Here is a 24,541-nt window from a genome sequence, read left to right as displayed (position 1 = left end):
CGCCCCCCCCCCCTTAGCTTCTACTTGCTCATTCTCTGCGCTCGAAGCGGTTCCTCTAGGTCACCTTGCAAAGGTTGCGTCAGATTCCGCAATTGTTTTCAGGGGGGAATCCGCTCCCCCCTTAGTGCAGATTGCGGCCATCCAGGCTCGCGAGATCCTTGATGGGAAGTTGGCGGAGGCCCGCCAGACCCTCCTCGCTCCCTCCATCCCCTCGGGCCCTCCTCCAGTGGCTACCCCGTCACAGCCCCGTAGGGCGGCTGGCCGCCCCCAAGTGGTGGAGGCCGAGCCTCGGGGCCGCACCCGCTCTCCGCGCCCAAAGCGCCTCCCGCGTCCTGTGGTCAAGCAGCCCCCAATGGCTCCCTAATGCGTGCCTTATTCTGGAACATCTGTGGGTTCGGCCATGACGGCCGACGCCGCCAACTCATCGAGTACGTGCGCGATGAGCATATTGACATAGTGGCGATCCAGGAAACCATGCGCTCCGACTTCTCATGGCCAGAGCTTGACCGGCTGAGCACCCACCTCTTTGTGTGGCACTGGCTCCCTTCTAGTGGGAACGCCGGCCATTCGGGTGGCATCCTTCTAGGTGTGAAGGATGCCACCTTCGAGGTGGGGAGTATGGACCGAGGCCAGTTCTTTGTTAGTATGGAGCTCTATGAACGAGCCCTGAACTTCAAATGGGAGGTTATCATCGTCTATGGCCCGGCTGACCACAGTAGATTTGCGTCCTTCCTCGAGGAGCTTAACCGGAAGGTCTCTGCGGCCTCCCTGTCGGTGGTTGTCGGAGGCGATTTTAACCTCCTCTGATTCGTGGAAGACAAGAGCAATGACCATGTCAACTATGCACGTATGCAGATGTTTAATGACTGCATTGCCGATCTTGGTCTTCGCAAAATAGATAGGATCGGTGCCAGGTTCACCTGGACCAATCGGCAAGCCTCCCCGACCCAGTCCGTCCTGGACCGGGTCCTAGTCTCCCCGGAATGGGACCTCTGCTGCCCTCTGGCCTCTCTTCGGGCTATCACTCGGATTGACTCCGACCACGTCCCTCTTCTCTTGTCCTCCTCCGACGAGCGTCCTCCGATCCCTCCCCGATTTCGGTTTGAGACATTCTGGTTGTCCCAAACTGGATTCGTGGAGGCTGTTGGGGCTCGCTGGGTGGAGACCAGGTCTCTTCCTCACCTCCCCCCTCTGCTATTGACTCTTGGCAACTCTATGCCAAACGCGGCCGACAGTTCATGAAGGGGTGGGGTGCCAACCTGGGTCGTGATCTCCGCGAGCGAAAAAAGGCCTTGCTGACCGCCATTCAGGCACTTGACCTCCGTGCTGACACGGTCGGCCTCTCCCCTAATGAGTGGCTCTCTCGGTATGACCTGAAAGACCAACTCTCCATCATCTACACGGACGAGGAAGCTTACTGGCGCTTGCGGGGTTCCCAGAAATGGGTCCTGAAGGGCGACGCGAACACGGCCTACTTTCAGGCCATAGCAAACGGCCGCCGTAGACGCAACACCATCCCCCTCCTCTGGGACGGTCCGTCCCTTCTGCAGTCCCCAAGCGACATTAGGATCCATGTCGACGGGTTCTACCGATCCCTTTTCTCTGCCTCTCCTAGGAGCGGCCTTTCTCTGGCCCTCGATTGCTGGTCCGGCCGCCAGCTTGTCTCCGCTGCAGAGAATGTCGCTCTCACGGCCCCATTCTCGGAGGATGAGGTCTGGGCGGCCATTAGAGGCATGAATCCCTCCTCGGCCCCGGGTCCGGACGGCCTTCCGGTGAAATTCTTCCAGACCTTCTGGAATGTGATTAAGCCGGAAATCATGGCCATCTTTGACGAGTTCTACGTTGGGACCATCGACCTCGGTCGCCTCAACTATGGGATCATCTCGCACATTCCCAATGTGCCGGGGGCCTCCGACATTCGCCAGTTCCGCCCGATCACGGTGATCAATGTGATCTTCCGGATTCTGGCAAAGGGGTACGCCAATAGGGTAACCCTGCTAGCAGACCTCATTACCCACCCCAACCAGTCCGCCTTCGTGAAAGGGCGGTATATCCTGGATGGGGTATTAGTTCTCCATGAGGTGCGGTTTAAACACCTCAAGGCGGTCTTCCTGAAAATTGACTTTCACAAGGCCTACGACACTGTTAGTTGGTCCTTCCGTCGGGAAGTTTTGCTCCGGAAGGGCTTCGATGATCGTTGGATCACCCGGGTGATGCAGATGGTGTCCTGCGGACGCACTGCCGTGAACATCAATGGGGAGATTGGTCCTTACTTCCCCACCCTCTGTGGGGTTAGACAAGGCGATCCTTTCTCTCCGTTCCTGTTCAACATGGTGGTGGACGCGCTTGCCGCCATCCTAGATAAGGCCAAAGCTGCTGGCCATATTCGTGGGATTACCCCTCATCTGGCGGGCGGCTCCGGGGTCTCCATGCTCCAGTACGCCGACGACACCATCATCATGGTCGAGGGCTCAGACACGGACATCGCTAACCTCAAGTTCCTTCTTCTCTGCTTCCAACAAATGGCTGGCCTCAAGATCAACTTCGACAAGAGTGATGTGATGGTTATGGGCTACTCTCCGGCTGAAGCCCTTGACATCGCCAACCGTCTCAATTGCCGCCTCGGCTCCTTTCCCACGACTTACTTGGGAACCCCCATCAGTGACTCTCGGCTCACTGTCGCGGACTTGCGCCCCACGGTCGCCAAGTTACAAACACGCATGGAGCCTTGGCAAGGCCGATGGCTGTCAAAGGCGGCTTGGACGATTCTCACTAATTCCTCCCTCACTAGCCTCCTCTTGTTTCTTATGAGCTTCTATAGCCTCCATGAGACCCTTCACCATGAGATCGCCAAAATTCAATCTCGTTTCTTCTGGGCGGGTGACAACAATAAGCAGAAATACCACATGGTTAGCTGGCCGGACATCTGCAAGCCCCGAGAACAGGGAGGCCTCGGTATCATGTGCTCTAAACGCATGAACATCACCCTCCTCACCCGCTGGCTCTGGCGCATTTCGCAAGGACACGGTGGTCTCTGGCTTGACATTATCCGGAACAAGTACCTGCGCGGACAGCCCCTCGCCTTTTGTCAAAGATCCGGCGGCTCCCAGTTTTGGCAATCGGTTGTCCAACTGCTTCCCGTCCTTCGCATCGGAACCTCCGTCTCGGTTGGATCGGGTACAGCGACGCTGTTCTGGTTCAACCGGTGGGCGGGAGACTCCCCCTTTGCGGCCCGTTTCCCCGACCTCTTCTCCATTGCTGTCGCCCCCTTAATCTCCGTGGAGAGGGCCCTTATTGGCTTAGGGCGCCTCGCCTTCCGGAGGCCATTTGGGCCCCCGGAAGCCGCCGTGTGGCTTGAGCTGCTTGATTGCGTCGCTCTCCACGAGGCGGCGATGGATGCGGGCCCGGACGAGGTTCGGTGGCGTCTTGAGCCTTCGGGCCAATTCTCCACCAAGTCCCTCTACTCGGCCATTGCCCCCTCCTCCGCTCCTCCCCCCTCCCTGCAGTTTGGTCCATCCGCTTGCCATTGAAAATTCGGATATTCATGTGGCAATGGATCCGCGGTAGGATTCCGTCTGGGGTGGAGATCCGCAAACGCAATGGCCCTGGGTCCGGCCTCTGCCCCCTGTGTGGTACCCCCGAAGATTCGAATCACATCTTCTTCTCCTGTGTCTCAGCTCAATTCATGTGGAGCTGCTTTAGGGAGGCAGTGGGAGGCGATTGGTGTCACACCAACTTCCCCGACCTCTTCGCCGAACTCCAGAACTCCCCTCCCCCCTCTCGCCACATTAGGTGGCTCGAGATCGGGGTTCTAGCGTGGACTCTTTGGGATTCGCAATAAGCTTGTGATCCAGCGTATTCCTCTTCGATGGGCTACTAACGCTCTCTTCAAACTGTCTGGTTACTTGCAGCTTTGGCGGCCGCTTAGCCGCCCTCAGGACCGCGACGCCATCACCGCCTTCATCGCCGACCTTCGCTCGATGGCCGTCCGTCTGTCGCCGCCACCCCCGGAGCCGGATTAGACGCCTTGCCTCGGCCGCGTCCTTTTTGTTTATTTTGGGCTTGTTGAGCTGTGCCCTCAGCAGAATCTTTGTACTTCTCGTTATGTGACTTGGGTGTGTGTGTTCTGAACTAGTCCGTGTATGTGTGCTCTTGGCGGTTTGCTTTATATATAAAGCGGGGCGAAAGCATTTTTCGGTATTTGACTAGAGAAACATGCATTGTGTGTAATAAAAGTTATACAACAAATTTTCTAGACATATACTTTTTGTGGCATATTGTACATGTTTGGGAAAATTTTGTTTTTGCCACTCTATCTTTTGCCCACTTTGCTTATGCCACGCTAACGTTTGACATCTCATTTTTGCCACTCTTAGCTTTTGACAATACATAACAAATGTCATTCCATGGCAAAAGCAATAATTTTTCATTTCACTTTTGCCACTCTTAGCTTTCGACAATGTATCACAATTGTCACTCTGAAAATTTTGCATTTGCCACGGAATGACAATTGTGATGTATTATCAAAAGCTAAGAGTGGCAAACGTGAAATGTCAAATTATAGAGTGGCATAAGAGAAGTGGGCAAAAGATAGAGTGGCAAAAACAGAGTTTTCCCATGTTTCACTAGTTAAATCGACGACCTAAATTCTTGTGTCTGGCCTATATTCCCATCCAAAGGGAGTATTATTAATGTTGTTTGGTCACACTTGGTTATAACCAAATGTCTCTACAGATCTAAATGGTTTGGAATTTTCTCTCAGAAAATATGATTTGATTGTTTGTTGCTTCAAGTGAAGTGATGGATAGGTGGGACTTAATATTGGATGGACCAAAAAACTGGCCATTACACACTTTATTGCAAGGCCAACAGCTCAGGTTGTTCAAAAATTCTGACTAAGATGTTCGAAATATCCGAGCAGTTCAAGAAGAATGCGCAAAGTGTTCTGAAGGTTCTGTAGAGCAAGTGCACTAGAGCTCTGATTTATTAAGGTTTTAGAACAGCTATTTCTAGATGTGGTTTAGAGGATCTAAATGGAAAAGGTTCATAGGTTTCGGATAGTGTAAATGCAGACGGATAGTGGGCAAAAAGGAGGACCTTTTGAGGGCTTTGGAGTTTGATATTTAAGCATGTGTAAAAAGAAACTGAACTTAGCAACCTAGATCTCCTTTTGATAGTATTTGTATAACTATGGATTCAATGTGATCTTGAATCACTAAAATAAAAATCTAAATCCATAGCTTGGCCAACACTTGTCAATGAAGAATTGACGAGGGGGTGTCATTCATTCCCTTGTTACATATTTTGGAACTTAATATAAAATACACTTGATAATTTTTAGTGCCTTTTCTGACATGTTGACATTAATTACCAAAATCCACCTAGGCAATTAAGATGCACTATGAGTTTTTCAGGCACTAAAAGCAACTACAGCCGCATCTGCAGAAAATGTTTTTGTGATCACCACCAATAGGCACTTACAAAGATGCTTGGCAGTGGACGTGATCCTCACTTATAGTCAGTAAGCTTGGGATCACAAGTGGGATGGGCCGCTACTATAGGGTGGGCCGCCCCTCGGTGGAGCGAACTTCTCTGACATACCCACGGAGATGGGAGGCTCTCCTGTCAATAGAGGGGGCATTTTTTCCATCAGTAGTGGCCCATACTATAGTTGTTACAATGAATAAATTGAGATCCTAGCAAGTCTTTATACCAGAGGAGGTTATATGTATTTTGGTTATTCTCTTATAGAAACAACAGAGTTCACCTAATGGAAAATAGAAGTACCTATTTTCACTAAACTGCAATTACTTTCAATCACTAAGTAAGGAAGAAGAAGAGACACATAGAAAGTGAACTATTCTACAAAAAAAAACTATATAAATGGGGTGAAGCTAGTGCAAGGGAGCTAGAGAACCCTGCTGTAGCTTGGACGAGCATGTTGACTTGCATTATGATGTGCCTCATGTTGTGTATTTTACCAATGTGACCATGTTGCGCCCCACCACATCCACTATCATGTTGAAATGTAACCCATTAACCACTTCAATCATCCTCTGCACAACATAGTTGGCATATTGTTGGATCATCATTCCCTGCAAGATCATGCAACCACACAAGATTAGTCATGTACATCTCTCTAGGCATGCAGAGTTAAGATTTTTAAGAAGCATAGACCAAGAGACGATCAACAGTTTGACCACCTCCCACCTAGAGGATCTTAGTTATGACTGCCTGCAATCATGTTGGCTGTCGTAGATTAAGCACTTCCGAATGTCTTTGGAACAGTGCTTTTGGTGGATCATGTGTACTACTAGCCAGCTAATTTTGGAACAATAGTTTCTCGGTTTTGAGGCCCTCCATGCTCAATAATGTGATGCAACTTGTCCATAAAACATAGGTAAAGTGTATGTTTCTCTTAGATATTATTTCATCAATTACAAAACAATTTAGAATTTACCTGCATAATGTAGTTTGCATACGGGTCTACAAACAACTCGTTCACACTATCAAGAATATATGTGAGAAATGTGCACATAACTTGCGGATCCTTACATATATCCACCATTTTATAGGAAGAACACGAAGACACGAGGTATAATTAGTGAACGAGGTAAAAACAAAGGTCAAAAGATATGAAGCGGACAAAAGTGTAATGCTCACTAACAACCTTAATGACATGGCATGTAATATCCCAAAATTCTAAATTTTGGAATGTTATATAAATAAAAATAAATTGAAGATTGGCTTGTTTTATTATTTGAATTTGAGTGGAATTTGGAAGATTTGAGAATTTATCTGAATTTAAACATAGAGGAAATAAAATGATTTTCCTGGATATTTCTTTTGGATCATATTTGAATTTTATTGTTTACAAAATCCAACTCAAGAATATAATAAAATGAGAGAAGGTAATATGATACCTTCAATATACAAAATAGTTGGAAAATTATTACAATATTACTTGGTATTATTAAAGTTTGCTTGAGAACGGTTTATAAGAGTCAAATTGACTTTATTACTGAAAAATGTTTTAAATAAACTATATTAGGCCAGAATAAATGTTTACAAAGCTTTTTATGAGCCTAAGTATTTATGTGAATTTTCTGGAATTTTTTCAAAGTTATTTGTATTTATTTGGGACCCCAAAACCATCTCTGTGAATTAAATAAAAAATCTGTGAATAGTGTTCATCCGGCTTAATAAAGTTAGTGGCCCATGTCTATCTCTCGCACAGCGTGCAGTGCAGCACCCAGGCCCATCAGGCTGAATTCCAGCAGTGGCGCCCAGCCTTTTTTTTCACTAGTTAAGGAGCACTCTTTGCAAAGGTCAATTTTACCTCCCCAGGTTGCGATAAGTGTCGCACAGCATGTACGCCATTTCTCACATAACGGGAGTTTTCCCTTTTTTTCTAGATTTATTTATTCAAAACGTTTTATCTCTCAAACCGTGCGTTCAAATCTCGAACTGTTTTCACCGTCGGATTCCTCATGTCGAAATCTTCAAAACTAGATCCCATGTTAATAAACGAAATTTTTTCACGGAAAAACCGGACTAAGAGAACCGAACCAGGAGCACATTTTTTCCTTTCCGAGAGGCATGGCCGTGCCCCTCGTGGAAGCAAATCCGTGCATCCACGAGGAGTAAATCAATGCATGGTAAAAAAAACATGTTCTTTTGCAAGTGGCACGACCGTGCATCTCGCTTAATCAAATTTATGCCTTCATAAGAAGTAAATATGTACCTCTCGCGGAAGGAAAAAACTCATTTTTTTCCCTTTCCGAGAGGCATGGTCGTGCCTCTCGCAGAAGGAAATCCGTGCCATGGTAGAAGAAAAAGGAAAATGTGTTTTTTTTCCTTTTGTGAGAGGCACGGCCGTGCCTCTCGCGGAAAACAATCCAACACATTTTTTCCTTTTCTAGAGGCACGTCCGTGCCTCTCACGAAAGCAAATATGTGCCTCTCGTCGTAGAAAAAAAAGTTTTTTTCCTTTTACGAGAAGCACGGCCGTGCCTCTCGCAGAAGAAAAACACATTTTTTTCGCATCAATTTTTTTGATTTTTTAACCTAAAAAATGTCATGGAAAACCCCAAACTAATCTTCTAAAAGCTGAAAATGCATGCAGAAAAATAAAAAACAAACAAAATACGAAGGGAACGTTCAGAGCGCGACACGTAGCGAGGGTTGAGAGCGCACCTCAGCCACCTTAAGTGACCCTTGGGGAGGCTCTCAAAGGAGGGAGCTCCTATAGGGTGCCTTATGCGATGGTTGACGCAATGAGCGCTCACTACTCTGATGGGCCGGCCGACGAACACGTAGCAGCACAATTTATTTATAGGGCGAAAAAAGATGCCAAATTTTTTGGTTCTGGTGTGGAATCAAACTCGCGCTGCTTACCTCAAATATGTGGTTGGATAACCACTAGAGCTAATGGGCACTTGCAGCCCGACACATTATAAGAATAAAATATTGTGGCCACACTATTTATCGAACTACATTACCACATATATTTCATTAATTATTTGAAAACATTATAGAAAAACATGACTTCTTTTGAGAAAAACTGAACAAAATTTGAAAGTCCACAGATTTAAAAAAGAACCATGAATTTGAAAAAAGTTTATGTATTCAGAAAAATTCACGAATTCAAAAAGTTCATGAATATTAAAGAGTTCCTCGATTGTCAAAAAAATTCACAAAATCAGGAAAACATCATTGATTTTTAAATAATATTCATCGATTTTGAAAAAAAATTCATAGATTTTGACAAAAAAAGTTCACCGATTCTCAAAAAGACTTCACAGATTTTTAAAATGTTCATAAAAAAGTTCATCTATTTTCAGAAAATTCACAAAATCTGACAAAAGCTCATTGAATTTCGAAAAAAATTCAACGAAATTTGTTAAAAGTTCATCAAAATTTGTAAAAAGTTCATCAATTTCAAAAAAAGTTTAGCAAAAATATGAAAAAACTTCATCAATTTTGGGAAAAGTTCATGACTTTTTGGAAGAAAAGGTAAAGAAAGACAAAGGGAAAAACCAAACAAAAACCGGTCAATAAAAACAAATAACCGCTTCCATTAACTGAATAAAGAATTAGAAGGCAAAAACGCAGTATGTGGTCAAAAGGGATAGAGTCGTCGTAGCGGTTACTGTCTTTCTCCGTGAAAGAAGAGGTTTCGAGTTCGAATCATCCCCTCGCACTTTTTTTTAGGAATTTAATAGAAAAATAATAATGAACGGGCCGACCCATGAAGAAGGGGGGTGGGCGTCGTTTAGGGAATACCCAGAAGGAGGGGACCTCGTGCGCCGCTTAGCGACGCTGGCGCCCACGCGCGACGCAGAGCAGGCCGGCCCGTTAAAACGCGAAAAAATGGTGGCAGTTCCGCTCGTTCCGCTAACAGTCGTTGAGCTCCCGTAAAAAAAAATTCGATCGTTGCGCTCGCTCAAACGTGAGATCTCCCTGATTGACCAGTTCACCTGCTAACTGGTTGACTATTGACTTTAGGAAATTGTTCATAAAATTTGGTAAAAGAATAATAAGCTTGAAAAGAATTCACAAAAAGAAAATTTAAAAAATCCTGAACTGGAAAATGAGGAAAGTGAATGAATTTAAAAAAAGCACACTGATTTTCGAAAAAAGATTATCAATTTTAAAAAAGGTTCATTAGTTTTAAACAGGGTTCATCGATTTTTGAAAACAGTTCACCGATTTTGAGGAAAAGTTTCATCAAATTGGAAAAGTTCATAGATTTTGAAAAAAAAGTTCATCAAACTTGAAAAAAATTCATCGAAAATCATCTAAATCCTATATACCCAAGAGAGCCATCCCCACTAACTTATTTATCTCAACATGCAAGCATGCCACTCATCATTATAAATGGGATAAGGCCCACTTCATTGTGCAATCATGCATGAAAAATAAACCCATCACAAAATTCAACCATGCATGGAAAAAATTCCATTCAATTTTTCTAATTATATTTATTTAATATTCTTACAACTATAATAAATATTATTACAAGTATACATAATCAAATATAATAAGTCATATGTATTTTTAATTTTAGTTCTCAACGCGTAGTGTATCCTGTAGTTCACAAAATGGACAACAACTTTGACAAAATGTTCACAAATTGAAAAAAGTTCATCGAATTTGAAAAAACATTATCCATTTCAAAAAAAATTGTCGAATTTGATAAAAAGTTCATCGATAATATAAAATAAAAAAAACATTGATTTGAAAAGGCAAAACACCAAATTTGAAAAAATAATAATTCCAAAATGAAAAAGTTCATCAAAATCGATGAAAAAGAAGGAAAAGGTACCAGAAAAAAGGAAAAGGAAAGAAAAAGGAAGAAGAAAAAAAGGAAAGAAGAAAACGAATAAGAAAGCGAACCAAAAATAACTAAGTGTAAGAAAACAAGGTACGTGGCACGAAGCGTTGAGTGGTGCAGTGGTTGGTTCGGAGCGCTCGTAATGAAGAGATTCCGGGTTTGAATCCCATCTCTCATACCTTTTTGATGTTTCTATACACAGGAAAAAAATAGAATGGGCCGGCCCACCTTCGAGTGGTTCAGGTGCGCTCTTTGATTAGTTGCACCTTTTTTTTCTCCCCACATAGGCTAAGCCCAGCCGGCCACCGTCCATCTCCATTTTTTTTCTTTTCTTTCTCAGATTTATTTTCCATTGGGCCTTGTTTCCTCTGGCCCATGTAAAGAACCAACTTCCTCTCTCTCCTATACACTTTAATCCCACAATTGCCTAGCGTTTGACCCATCCGTAGACTTCTAAACTACTCTCTCCGTTCCTAAATATAGGTCTTTTGAGATCTTCAAATATGAACTAAATACTGGGCAAAATGAGTGAATCTAAAAATACGTCCATATACATTCGTATGTAGTTCATATTAAAATCCATTAAAAGACATATTTTAGGAACGAATAGATTATATATAGAGAGAGACCCAAAGAGCAGCCAAAACCATCTATTCGGGCTAAAGTAACTTTTGCTTTAGCTAGAATTATTAAAAATATTTTTTTCTCTAGTAGAAATAAAGTAACTTTTGCGTTAGCTAGGAAAAAATTGAATGGGCCGGCATAGCTTCGAGTGCTTCAGGCGCGGTCTTTGATTAGTTGCTCCCTATTTTCTTCTCCCCACATGGGCTAAGCCCGGGAGCTCCTATTTGACGCGTTCTGGGTCAAATTGGAGTCGCGATGCATACAGCAAGCCCGGAATGGGCCGGCCCATTAGCGTGCTCGCATGTTCGCTCCGCTCGGAAAGTGGAACAACGAAAAAAATGACAAGCGCCCGAACCGCAGACCACTGGGTTACGAAGCACTGTCGCTAACCAATGCACTGCACGATAATACATTGGTAAAATGCAGCGCTAAAGTTTAACAACTAACCACAGCGCCAGATATGAACACCTTTTCAAAAAAATTGAACAATTTTCTTGCAAAGTGTAAATAAAAAATTAAAAGGCAAGTAGTTTTTGCATGTCTGAACATTTTGTGAAAGATGTAAACAAATTCTACAATTTTAAAGTTTTCTGAAATGGGATTTTCTGAAAATATGAACATATTACTTAACAACGCAAAACAATAGTGAAATTTCGAACTTCATCCAGAAAGGGCGAACAATTTTTATAGGAAGTGATAATTTTTTGAAACTATGGTTTTTTTTTGAAAATTCTGAACAAATTTGGAAACCTCTGACCATTTTTTGATATACTCAAACATTTTTTGAGTTTGAGAAAAAAATTTGAAAACCAGGAATAATCTTCAATTTCCAAAAAATCAAAAAACGATCATTTTTTCAAGTCTCAAACTTTTCTTTCATTTGTGAATAAAATCAGAAAAACAGAAACAATGTTTATACTTCTGCACAATTTACGAAGACATGAAGAACTTTTTAAAATCCTGAACATTTTTTGACGTTGTGAACAAATTTGGTAAAGCAGGAACATTTTTTTAAAACTGTGAACATATTATTTAACAACGCGAACAAATAGTGAAATTTCGAACTTCAGGCAAAAAGGGCGAACAATTTTTGTAGAAAGTGATCATTTTTTGAAACTGTGAATTTTTTCGAAGTTCTAAACTTTTTTTAAAACAATGAACAATTTTAAAAATTCTGAACAAATTTGGAAACCTCTGAACATTTCTTGAAATACTCAAACATTTTATGAGTTCGTGAAAAAAGTTTGAAAAACAGGAATAGTTCTTAAAATGCCGAAAATTTCAAAAAAACTATCATTTTTTAATTCTCGAACATTTTTTCCATTTGTGAACAAAATTGGAAAAACAGGAACAATTTTTACACTTCTGAACAATTTTTGAAGACATGAATAAAAATTAAAATCCTGAACATTTTTTGAAGATGTGAAAAAAATTGAAAAGCAGGAACATTTTTAAACTTCTGAACAAATATTTGAAAACTTGAACATTTTTAAAACTTGATCATTTTTTAAACATGGAACTTTTTTCTCAATTTATGAACAGATTTTGAGAAGAGGAACTTTTTAAATTTTCGAGTTCAAACTTTTTCAAAAAAGAAAATAAATTTGACAAAGAAAATTGGAAAAAACATGGAAAAAAAGAAACATAAACCAAAAAAAGGAAAAGGGAAAAAAGGAAAAAAACATGATAAAGAAAAAGCAAGAAAGAAAGAAACGGGGAAAAAAACGAAAAAAGCACAAGAAGTCCGGTTTAGGACCTTTCTAGTAGGTTCCCAAAACCATAATCATGTAGCACGTTAATGCGAGTGAAAATGGACCGGCCCATATCGTTCGCTCGGACTTGTTCCCTGTGCGTTTCAGCGACAATTTGCCGCAACGAGTGTCATATAGGATATTCCCAGCCAGCCACCATCCTTCTCCATTTTTTCCTTTTCTTTCTCAGTTTTATTTTCCATTGGGCCTTGTTTCCTCTGGCCCATATGAACACCTCTCTCCTGTACGTGCACTAAAAAACGGTGCTTTTAAGTATCTACGAGACTGTGTGTGGGAAAAAGTTAAAGGGTGGATGGAGAAGCTTTTGTCGGCGGCAGGAAAGGAGGTTCTTATCAAATCCGTCGCCCATGCTATTCCGGTATACTCAATGGCATGTTTCAGACTTCCCAGAGGTTTATCTGAGAACGTCACATCCATCATTAGGCAGTTCTGGTGGGGTAGTAAGCAGGGACGAAGGAAACCAGCCTGGGTGTCTTGGGATATTATGACTAGGCCGAAGCACATGGGAGGCCTAGGGTTTAGAGATCTTGAGGTCTTCAATTTAGCACTCCTCGCCAGACAAGCATGGAGGCTTTTGAATAGCCCTGAATCACTCAGCTCACGGATCCTAAAATCGGTCTACTATCCGGATTGTGATCTTTTACATGCGGAGTTGGGATCTCATCCATCACAAATTTGGCGTGCTATCCTGGATGGTAGAGACATCATGCAGCAAGGAGTGATATGGAGAATAGGTACAGGAGAAGATACACTTATATGGGAGCATAACTGGATCCCTCGGGGGGAAATCCTACGGCCCATTACATCACTTGTGGCAGAACCACCCATGTATGTATCTGAGTTGATTGAGCAGAAAACCTCGTCCTGGAAAGAACATTTAATACGGGAAACTTTCACACCATTTGATGCACAAGCTATATTCAGCATTCCCCTGTGTACTAGGAGGGTGGAGTATTTTTGGGCTTGGAGCAGGGAAACCCGTGGAAGTTTTACTGTTAGGTCTGCGTACAGGACGATTCAAAAGACAAACCTACAACATGAGAGTTGGCTGTATGAAGTAGGAGGAACTGGAGGAAATATGCTCTAGAGGCAATAATAAAGTTGTTATTTTATATTTCCTTATTCATGATAAATGTTTATTAGTCATGCTAGAATTGTATTAACCGGAAACTTGTTACATGTTTGGATACATAGACAAACCACCGTGTCCCTAGTAATCCTCTACTAGACTAGCTCGTTAATCAAAGATGGTTAAGTCCTAACAATAGACATGTGTTGTCATTTGATGAACGAGATCACATCATTAGGAGAATGATGTGATGGACAAGACCCATCCGTTAGCTTAACATATTGATCGTTCAGTTTTATTGCTATTGCTTTCTTCATGTCATATACATATTCCTTTGACTACGAGATTATGCAACCCCCCGATACCGGAGGAATACCTTGTGTGCTATCAGACGTCACAACGTAACTGGGTGATTATAAAGATGCTCTATGGGTATCTCCGAAGGTGTTTGTTGGGTTGGCATAGATCGAGATTAGGATTTGTCACTCCGAGTATCGGAGAGGTATCTCTGGGCCCTCTCGGTAATACACATCATAAGAAGCCTTGCAAGCAATGTGACTAATGAGTTAGTTGCGGGATGATGTATTACAGAATAAGTAAAGAGACTTCCCGGTAACGATATTGAACTAGGTATGATGATACCGACGATCGAATCTCGGGCAAGTAACATACCGAAGAAAAAGGGAATAATGTATGTTGTCATTACGGTTCGACCGATAAAGATCTTCATAGAATATGTAGGAACCAATATGAGCATCTAGGTTCCGCTATTGGTTATTAACCGGAGAGGTGTCTCGGTCATGTCTACATAGTTCTTGAACTCGTAGGGTCCACACGCTTAACGTTCGATGACGATTTTGTATTATATGAGTTATGTGATTTGGTGACCGAATATTGTTCGGAGTACTGGATGATATCATGGACATGACGAGGAGTCTCGAAATGGTCGAGAGGTAATCATTGATATATAGGATGACAGTATTCGGACACCTGTAGTGTTCCAAAGTGTATCGGGTATTTATAGAAGTACCGGAGGGGTTACCGGAACCCCCGGGAGGTTAATGGGCCACATGGGCCAGAGGGGAAGGGACACACCAGCCCACAAGGGGCTGGCGCACCCCTCCTAGGCCGCCAGCCAAGTGGGAGAAGGAAAGGGGGGGAGTCGGCCTCCCCCTTCCTTTCCTCTCCCTCTCTTCCTTTTTTCCCCTCCGGTAAAAGGAAAGGGGGGGGGAATTGGACTAGGCCCCCAAGTAGGATTCCTCCTACTTGGGGCGCCCCATGGCAGCTCCCCTCCCCCTTCCACCTATATATACATGCGGAGGGGGCGCCTAGAACACACACCAACAATTGTTAGCCATGTGCGGCGCCCCTCCACAGTTTACGCCTCCAGTCATATCTTCGTAGTGCTTATGTGAAGCCCTGCACGGATCACTTCACCATCACCGTCACCACGCCGCCGTGCTGACCGAACTCATCTACTTCCTCGACACTTTGCTGGATCAAGAGTTCTAGGGACGTCATCGAGCTGAACGTGTGCAGAACTCAGAGGTGTCGTACGTTCGGTGCTCGATCGGTCGGAACGAGAAGAAGTTCGACTACATCAACCGCGTTGTCAAACGATTCCGCTTTCGGTCTACGAGGGTATGTAGACATACTCTTCCCTTATCGTTGCTATGCATCTCCTAGATAGATCTTGCGTGAGCGTAGGAATTTTTTTGAAATTGCATGCTACGTTTCCCAACAGTGGCATCAGAGCCAGGTCTATGCGTAGATGATATGCACGAGTAGAACACAAAGAGTTGTGGGCGGTGATCATCATACTGCTCACCACCAATGTATTATTTTAATTCGGCGGTATTGTTGGATGAAGCGGCCCGGACCAACCTTACATGACCATGTTCATGAGACTGGTTCCACCAACAGACATACAACTAGTTTTGCATAAAGGTGGCTGGTGGGTGTCTGTTTCTCCTACTTTAGTTGAATCGAATTTGACTCCGGCCGGTCCCTGTTGAAGGTTAAAACAACAAACTTGATAAATCACCATTGTGGTTTTCATGCGTAGGTAAGAACAGTTCTTGCTAGAAGCCCGTAGCAGCCACGTAAAACTTGCAACAACAAAGTAGAGGACGTCTAACTTGTTTTTGCAGGGCATGCTGTGATGTGATATGGTCAAGACATGATGTGATATATGTTATTGTATGAAATGATCATGTTTTGTAAAAGTTACTGGCAACCTGCAGGAGCCTTATGGTTGTCTCTTTATTGTATGAAATGCAAACGCCATGTAATTGCTTTACTTTATCACTATGCGTTAGTGATAGTTGTAGAAGCAATATTTGGCGAGACGACCACGACGCTACAATGGAGATCAAGGTGTCAAGCCAGTGATGATGGAGATCATGACGATGCTTTGGAGATGGAGATCGAAAGCACAAGATGATGATGGCCATATCATGTCACATATTTTGATTGCATGTGATGTTTATTTTTTATGCATCTTATTTTGCTTAGTACAGCGGTAGCATTATAAGATGATCCCTTAACTAAAATTTCAAGGTATAAGTGTTCTCCCTGAGTATGCACCGTTGCGACAGTTCGTCATGCTGAGACACCACGTGATGATCGGGTGTGATAGGCTCTACGTTCACATACAACGGGTGCAAGAAAGTTTTGTACATGCGGAATACTCGGGTTAAACCTGACGAGCCTGGCATGTACAGACATGGCCTCGGAACACTGGAGACCAAAAGGTCAAACGTGAATCATATAGTAGATATGATCAACATAGAGATGTTCACCATTGATGACTACTCCATCTCACGTGATGAACGGACATGGTTTAGTTGATATGGATCACGTGATCATTTAGATGACTAGAGGGATGTCTATCTAAGTGGGAGTTCTTAAGTAATATGATTAATTGAACTTTAATTTATCATGAACTTAGTACATGATAGTTTTTGCATATCTATGTTGTTGTAGATCAATGGCCGCAGACTCAGCGGCGTTGGAGCCGCACACAGACCCAACCTCGAGCGGGATCTGCGTCACCGGAACCTCGGATTCGTCTCCGGCCATAGGTTCCGAACCACGTGCATCCACGGTCATCGAGGCTGATCGGGCGCCGATCGTCGAATTCAGCGCCGCGGACATCTTCCGGCACTCACCTTTAGGTGATGTGCTAAACTCATTAAAAACCCTCTCCTTAGCAGGGGACTCACATCTGAATTATATCCGGTTTGAGCTGGGGGCTGATGATGGGGAATTTCGCTTCCCACCCACCTCCCACTTCATAGCCACTGTCGAAGACTTAACCAACATGCTCGATTACGGCTCCGAAGACATCGACGGTATGGACGACGATGCCGAAGAGGAGCAGGGCCAAAACCCACCGTTTACCAGGCGCTGGACCACCACTTCTTCGTACGACGTGTACATGGTGGATACACCTAAAGAGAACAATGGCGATAACGAGAAGGATCCAGTCGAGGATAAACCTCCTGAGACACAGCCAAAACACCGACGTCAGCGGCCGCTCTAAATCACGCCGTGGAAAAGATAGCGACACCGGCACGAGAGATAACAATACTCCGGACGATGCTGAAGACAAGGAATACCCCGTTGAGCCAACCTCCGAACAGGACGAACGGGAGGACGGGCGAGTCAGCCCTGATGAACAGGCCATAAACGAAGACTCGGAGGACAGTAATTATCTTCCACACCCTGAGGATGAGGTGAGCCTCGGCAAAGAGGATTTCATCGTGCCTGAGGAAACTCTCGAGCAGGAGCGCTTTAAGCGCCGGCTAATAGTAGCCACTGCGAGGAACCTGAAAAAGAAGCAGCAGCAGCTTCAACCTGATGAAGACCTGCTCAACGACAGATGGACTAATGTCCTGGCTGCCGAGGAATATGGCCTCGATCGCCCAACTAAGAGTTACCCGATGCGCAAATTGTTACCCCAATTCGATGATGAGGCGTTGGAGCTCGTACCATCAGCGTGTAATGCGGCTGACCGACCACCACCTGGCCAGGATAAAGCGGCACCTCAATCCGAACACCAGCCCGTCCCACCTCACCATAAAGGAAGAGACAAAACGGCTCGGGGTTATACATATGACCTACGGCAGGACCTAAAAAAACAGAACAGGTCAGACCAGATCGATCTACGGATCGCGGGGGCGTGCCCTGACGCGCGACGACGGCCATTTGGCCGGACGTGACAAACATAACCACGCTCGGGCCAAAAATCGCAGACAGATTACATCCGAACTACGTCACGACTTGGCCTGACACAGAGGCGCCGCACACCCCCTCTGCTTCACTGACGAAGTAATGGAGCATGAATTCCCAGAAGGGTTTAAACCCGTAAATATCGAATCATATGATGGAACAACCGATCCCGCGGTATGGTTTGAGGATTTTCTTCTCCATATTCATATGGCCCGCGGTGATGACCTTCACGCCATCAAATACCTCCTGCTAAAACTCAAAAGGCCAGCTCGGCACTGGTTAAACAGTCTGCCTGAAAACTCTATTGGTAGCTGGGAGGACTTGGAAGACGCCTTCCGCGACAACTTCCAAGGTACATACGTACGACCTCCAGATGCTGATGACTTAAGTCACATAGTTCAACAGCCCGGAGAGTCAGCCAGGAAATTCTGGACCAGGTTTAAAAAGAACCAGATCGTCGACGGCCCAGATGCCGAAGCCCTAGCGGCCTTTAAGCATAGCATCCGCGACGAATGGCTCGCCCGTCACCTCGGCCAAGAAAAGTCGAAGTCCATGGCAGCCCTCACGGCACTCATGACCCGCTTTTGTGCGGGCGAGGATAGTTGGCTAGCCCGTAGCAATAACACTGCAAGCGAAGCTGGCATCTCTGAGGCCAAAAACAGCAACGACAAGCCCTGACGCAATAGGCACAAGCGTCGAAGCAACGGTGACAATACCGATGACACGGCGGTCAACGCCGGATTCAGCGACACCAAGTCCGGCCATTGGAAGAAGCCATATAAAAGAAACAATCCGGGCCCATCCAACTTGGACCGCATACTCGATCGTCCATGCCAAATCCATGGCACCTCAGACAAACCAGCCAACCATACCAACAGAGACTGTTGGGTTTTTAAACAGGCCGACAAGTTAAATGCCGAGAACAAGGAGAAGGGGTCGCAAAGCAAGGACGATGACGAGGAGTCCCATCCGCCGAACACAGGAGGACAGAAGAAGTTCCCTCCCCAAGTTAAAACAGTGAACATGATATACGCTACCCATATACCCAAGAGGGAGCGCAAACGCGCGCTTAGGGACGTCTACGCGATGTAGCCAGTCGCCCCAAAGTTCAACCCATGGTCTTCCTGTCTGATCACTTTCGATCGTAGGGACCATCCGACCAGTATCCGTCATGGCGGTTCAGCCGCACTAGTCCTCGACCCAATAATTGATTGATTCCATCTCACGCGAGTCCTCATGGATGGTGGCAGCAGCCTGAACCTGCTCTATCAGGATACAGCCGGCAAAATGGGCATTAACCCCTCACGGATCAAACCCACAAAGACTACCTTTAAAGGAGTCATACTAGGTGTAGAGGCCCATTGTACGGGCTCAATCACACTAGAGGTTGTCTTCGGATCCCCGGACAACTTCCGAAGCGAAGAGTTGATCTTCGATATTGTCCCCTTCCGCAGTGGCTATCATGCACTGCTCGGACGAACCGCAATTTCTCGATTCAATGCGGTGCCACACTACGCTTATCTCAAGCTCAAGATGCCCGGACCACGCGACGTCATAACAGTCAATGCAAACACGGAACGCTCCCTCTGTACCGAGGAGCACACCGCTGCTTTAGCAGCAGAAAGTACAGAGCGGCCTTTTTAAGCAGAACCTTAATTCGGCGGCCGAGCTCCCGGACACTATCAAACGAGTCGGACTACTCTGCAGCAGGACAACCCAGCTCGTCAAGAGCTCGACTAGCAATTTGGCCTCCGTCCCAGTCCCGACCAAGTGGCGGCATTCGTACCGCGCGTACATAACTACGCACTCAAAATACCATGGGCATAGACGGAGGCATAACTAGATTGTGATCCATAATACGGCTCGACCCCCCCGGACACACATACTTTCACTTTTCTTTTTTTTATCCTTTTCAGGTTTCTTTTCCACATGCTTTTTCTGACGGCCTGATCACCGGTCCTTTTCAAAGGATAGATACACCAAGACGGCAAGAAGCACTGACGTATAAGGGAATTTCTAGGTGGTCTCTTTAACAATCACTTTACCTGTTTTTAGGACCCGCACGCAACTCTCCCTTGGATGTGGCTTATTAAATAGACCTGTTGCTTATTGCACTACTTGTACAAATACGTTTTGACATATTAATCAAACTATAATGGAAACAGTTTGCGGCCCAACTTCTGCGACACTAGCTTGCTACCTTTTTTTTCTTATCAAATCGCACCCGTGCACTTTGGTACGCTTTAATCCGGCAGGGGCTTCATCGCGCCCCATAATACGGCAACAAAGTCCGAACACTTTTTGCAGTATAGTTCGGCACCCCGAGTTTAGCATTATATGCATTGGCTCCGAATCATGTCTTTGGTCAATAGTTGGCTTGCCCGGCTCCTGTGCTTACTACCTTATGTTCCGCTATATCGGCTAGGGTAGTAAAGGGAGAACTACTGCGATTGTGTCCTGGTTTATCCGGATGAGCACCTCAGTGGAGAAAGCCGAAAACTGACTGTCATGATGCGGCGTGAGCCGGTCAGCTCTTCGGAGGTTTCAAATCTTTAGCGATTTTTTCCGCATTACGCGAGGAATCGGTTCTTACCCGATCAGGTGTTTACATCACCCTAGTTCAGATACTAGGGGCTGCGCCTAAATTTTTATTGTCAAACTCCTCTGGCTAAGTGAGGGTGATAAAGCCACATAGTCTGATTGCCTGTTTCGTTGCGCTAAACACCTCTATCAAGGACCAAACAATTGGATCAAGAGTGTTTAGATTCCATCCCGAACACCCCCGTACTACCTACGTGGGGGCTGAAGCCGACGACTGGCCAACTCTCAGATTTCTTAACACGGCCGCATAGGAGGCAAAATTTTAACAAGCATTATATTACATAATCGACTTTGTTTCACAATATAGGGCGAGATAACATGAATGTATTCATTCAAAGATTACATCTTTTGCACATTGCTCTGCTACAATGCGGGATCCCTCCAGGACATCGCTAAAATATCGCTCGGGCGTGTGGTGCTCCTTGCCCTCGGGCGGTCCCTCGGTCGCGAGCTTGACGACATTCATCTTCGCCCACTGCACCTTGACACGGGCGAAGGCCATACGCGCACCTTCGATACATACCGCACCAAATCTGGGTTAGTAAGAGATACCTCTTCTTCACATACTTGCTTTGCATAATAAAAGCCTTACCCGCAGCGATTTTCTTGGCCTCTTGGATTTCCTAGAGGGCGCCCTGGGCGCCTTGGTGAGTTCGGTCTCTTGATCCGCAATGTCGCGCTCCAAGGACTCGCATTTCTTGATGGCGTCCTGGAGCTCCTGCTGGACCTCACCAACCCTTGCCTCGTGTTTTTCACGGGCGGCTTGCTCCTTTGCCACTTTCTTTTTGGCCTCAGCCAGCGCTTTCTTGAGGGTTTCCACCTCAGTCGCCGATCCTACAAATATAATGACACTATGGTCAGTACAAATCATCTATTCTTTCTGAATATACAGCAGGTCATTACATACCTTGCTTATCCTCCAGCTGCTTCCTTGCTTGGCCGAGCTCGTCCTCGGCCTGCTCCAGCCTCTGCTTCAGTCCGGAGACTTCGGCAGCATGGGAGGTCGCAGTCAGCAACGACGCCTGCTCAATCACATAGACACATATGGTTAGTCTCCTGCGAAGATTCTTTGATCCTCTTTCCGGCTTTTCTTTCCGAACACCGAACAGAGTCTCAGGGGCTACTGTCTATACTATGACATTCTTTTTACATCATCGCGTTGCTTACCTCAAAGCCTGTTAGAAGGCTTGTGCAGGCTTCGGTCAGTCTGCTCTTCGCAGACTGAATCTTTTCAATCACCGTACCCTCATGGGTACGGTGTTCCTCCACAATGGAAGCACTTCGCAGCGCTTCCAGGAGAGCACCCGGTGCCTCTGGTTGGACAGAGGTCACCGGCGGAATAGGAACACCTCCTTCTTTCGAAGGAGGCTGCCCGCCGGATTCCGGAGCCGTATAGGTCTCCGGGACTGTATTCGGCTGGGGGCCGAACTGAATATGGCCCCCATCGCCGATCTCCATAAGGATTTGCTCCCCCATGTGTCCGGTGGCCAAGGTTTTACCCTCCGGCGCCGCCCTGGCGGCCTCCTGAGTCTCTCCCCAGCCTGGGATCCTTTGGGACAACACCTCGGTGTCATCCATGGCCTTGGGAGAGGAGGCCGCCGGAAGGGACCTGCTATCCATCGCCTTCGGGTCCAATGAGTTCCCCGAAGATGAGGACCGCTCGAGGTTGGACCGAGCCGGGCTGCAAGTGCATGATTCAACATGTTAAGACTGTGAAGTAGAGAGGCCGGATATATGAATGCGTCCGGGTTTTTTTAGTACTCATGATTCGGCCAGGGGCTTGTCTCGGGGGCGCGGCTCTGGGCTGCTGTCGATGTCCCACGAGGAGTTATCCGCGAGGGAACCCTTCCCCCTCTTGGACGCCTCTGCCTCCAGATTTGTGGAGGCCGCCCTCTTCTTCCTTCCCCCCTCAGGGGGGAGTTGCTTTCTTCCTCCTCCTCCTCGTCGTCTTCGGCGGCGGAGGAATGAGTCTCGGTGCCTTCGGACATCACGTCCGAAGCGCCCTTGAGGCGGAGGCCACTTCTGCCCCCCTTGACCTTCTTCTTGGCCTTCTTCTCCGGCGCCTGGTATGGCGCCGGGACCAGCATCTTCGTCAGAACGAAAACCGTTGGCCCATCTTATCATGGCAGTCATTGCCCCATGGACCGAACCCTTCTTGGCCTACCTTAATAGGCAAGAACTCCCTAAGGATCAGAATGAGGCTCGCCGCATTGTCCGGCGCTCGAAAGCCTACAAGGTTCATGACGGAGAACTCTACAAGAAAAGCGCTACCGGAGTACTCCAAAGATGTATCTCCGAGGAAGAGGGGCGGCAGCTCTTGGCTGAAATTCATGCCGGTCTCGGTGGTCACCGCGCCGCAGCTCGGGCCCTTGTGAGCAAGGCCTTCCGTACAGGATTCTATTGGCCGACGGCCCGAGCAGATGCACATGACCTTGTCCAACGTTGCGTTGGATGCCAGCTTTTCGCCAACCAAAGCCATATGCCACCCACCGCTCTACAAACAATCCCCATTACTTGGCCTTTCGCGGTCTGGGGGCTTGATATGGTCGGACCCCTTAAAGGGGGAAGCCATAAGAAAAAATATCTGCTGGTCATGGTAGATAAATTCACTAAGTGGATAGAGGCCAAACCAGTTAAAACGGCGGAAGCCGGACCAGTGATAGACTTTATATCCGGTGTTGTGCAGCGTTATGGTGTTCCACATAGCATCATCACCGATAATGGCTCCAATTTCACAGCCGATGAGGTGAAAACCTAGTGTGCTAATCTGGGCACGAAGCTCGATTACGCCTCCGTCTATCACCCGCAAACAAACGGTCAAGTCGAACGAGCCAATGGTCTTATTATGAGCGGCATTAAGCCCAGACTAGTGTGGTCTTTGAAAGAATCAGACAAGCACTGGGTTGAGGAGCTCGACTCCGTACTCTGGGGACTGTGGACCACGCCCAATCGCTCTACCGGATATACACCTTTCTTCATGGTGTACGGCGCAAAGGCTGTGTTACCCTGCGACATTATTCATGACTCACCTCGAGTGCGCATGTATGAAGAGAGTGTAACACCCCGCATGTGACTTGCCATATTTGTAACTCCGACTCTTGCCATTTCCGGCTATGTGTTATGATTTTTCCCTCCGTTGTCGGGTTTTGTCTTTCGTTTTGTATTTTGTCATGTCATGCATTTTCATATCATGTCATCATGCACATTGCATTTGCATACGTGTTCGTCTCATGCATCCGAGCATTTTCCCCGTTGTCCGTTTTCCAATCCGGCGCTCCTATCTCCTCCGGTGCACCCCTCTTGTTTTCTTTCGTGTGCATGTGTCAAACTTTCTCGGAATGGACCGAGGCTTGTCAAGTGGCCTTAATATACTACACGGAGACTACCGGTCAAGTTTCGTTCCATTCGGAGGTCGTTTGGTACTCCAACGGTTAACCGGGCATCCGCAAAGTCCATTTGATTGTCCAGCAAAACCCCCCCTCCAAAACCAGCCCAAAACCCACCAAACTCTCTTCCATGCTCTAGGTCGTTCGATCACGATCGTGTGGGCGAAAACCGCACCTCATTTGGAGTCTCCTAACTCCCTCTACCTATAAAACTCCATCTCCCCCGAAAAACGAAACTGCAGACAAACCCTAACCCTCTCCCTCCGCGCCGCGCCGGACGCGTCCGCTCCGGCCGGACAACGTCCGCCGCGCCGCCCGGCCAACTGGCGAGCGCCACGTGGCCCGCCTCCGCCTCGCCCCGCCGCCGGCCCGCAGGCCCGTCGCCGGCCCTCCAGGCCCGCGCCGTCCGCCGCCCGCGCCGCGCGTGCCCGCCGCCGCCTCGCCTCCCCGCCGCCCGTCGCCGGCGCCTCGCCGCCGCGCGCCCCGGCCGCCGTCGCCCGCAGGTCGCCGCCGCCGGCCCC

The sequence above is a fragment of the Triticum aestivum genome, chromosome 2D (assembly GCF_018294505.1).
Source record: "Triticum aestivum cultivar Chinese Spring chromosome 2D, IWGSC CS RefSeq v2.1, whole genome shotgun sequence".
Classification (NCBI taxonomy): domain Eukaryota; kingdom Viridiplantae; phylum Streptophyta; class Magnoliopsida; order Poales; family Poaceae; genus Triticum; species Triticum aestivum.
This window is presented reverse-complemented; position numbering follows the sequence as displayed.